Consider the following 1,702-nt stretch of genomic DNA (forward strand, 5'->3'; position numbering starts at 1 on the left):
TCGCCGGATAGTTCTTAGCGATGCTTGTTTCTCCCACAAGGTATTGGATGCCTTCAATTCGGGAGATGCGTACCTCCGTGCCGCTCAAAATGGTCTAGCCAGAGCCACGGAGCAATATGTAAAAGACATACGGGTAAGAAATTTTTGGTAATTATATATATACCAGTAGCCCCCGAGACTTGAAACAGTTAGAATAACTGATTTAAGGATCATTTGTTATGCAGGTTCTTATAGAAAAGAATACCCTATTGTCCCAGGAGCTGGAAGAGTGCAAAGCCCAACTTGAGGCTGCACTAGCCGCGGCAGGGGAGCCCAAGGAGACCCCCTCTGGTGATATACGCTTCGAAAGATAAGTATTTTGCGAAGTGCAGCGTGGGTGCAAATCTGACAAATGAAATTGCAGATGGCACCGGATTAAATCCGGAAGAGCAACAACTCCGACGCCAGCTGAAGGCTGGTGAGAGCTTGCTGACAAAGGTGAGGCGGGAGAAGAACGATCTCCAAGATGCTAGCACCAAGCTAGGCATTGAACTGAAGGATGTTCATGCCCAGCTGTTGGACTCCATGAAGGAGAATCAGCGGCTTCGGCGGCATATATAGTAAGTGCTTAAACGAACTTTGAAAAAAGAGTTCGGCGAGGAAGTTTACTAACAGAGTAATGTCTGTAGGTATGCTAACAGGTCGTCCTGCAGAGGAAATGCCCGATTCTACGGGTGACCTTCTTCCCGAGCTCTCACAACTGCACAGTGAGTTCGGCAGGTGATGCAAAGCATCGCCCAAGCGTTGTGGCCATCCGTCTCCATGCCTGAAGGCCTTGGAGAGCTTGTACAGAAGCTGAAGGGAGCGCGGCGGCTCTTCCGATTGTGGAAGATGTCGGCCTGCCGTCAAGGCGCCAGGGAGGCTTCGGCCATGGTGAAGACGCGGTACACGAAGGCTGACCCAAACCACATGGCCGAGGTCGGACCCGTGGGGCCCGATGGGAAGGAGATCCTTGTGAGCTTAGTATACAACCAAGTAGAATTGGCCGCAAAGTATTCCCAATAGGACTGTAAACTAGACAGCCTATTAGAAGGTATTGAAGAGGAATACAATCAGTCAGATTGACTATGTAATTATAATTGACATGTGTAATGCCTTCTAGCCGGATTGTAGATCCTTTCTCATGGATGAACTTTTCGTTTCAACCTCGGGACCTGACGGTTCGGAGTGTGTCTGAATACCCTCGCGGTTATATAAGAACCGGGGTATGCATGGAGAGCAGGCGTAGGGGTCATTAGTGCTTGAAGAGACAAGTGCCCAACTAGTTATGTTATATTACATGGTTAGTAAGAAACATCTTCCAGGGAGAATAGTTCCGTTAGGGGTTCCTTTCCCTGGGAGGCATTCCCTAAAGTGCATGTCCATTCTGCAAAAAGAGACGCAGGAAAAACATCTGGGGGCGTATAGATAAATAAGTGAAAAAAAGATCATCTTTAGTTCACCGACCGAATATTCCCATAAGAACGCTAGCTTTCGGCTTCACCCAGTCTGAGGTACACATCCGGCTGACCCGGCAGTAACAATCGCAGAGGTGCTCCCTTTACCACCTAGCCGAACAATCGGGAACGTAGGGGTAAGCACAGGAGCCAGGCAACCCAGCTTGGCCAAAACTTAAGTCATATCGATGCATATAATGGTGAATAAAAGGTACATGCGGAAGTGT

The sequence above is a fragment of the Triticum dicoccoides genome, chromosome 4A (genome assembly GCF_002162155.2).
Source record: "Triticum dicoccoides isolate Atlit2015 ecotype Zavitan chromosome 4A, WEW_v2.0, whole genome shotgun sequence".
In the NCBI taxonomy this organism is placed as follows: Eukaryota; Viridiplantae; Streptophyta; class Magnoliopsida; order Poales; family Poaceae; genus Triticum; species Triticum dicoccoides.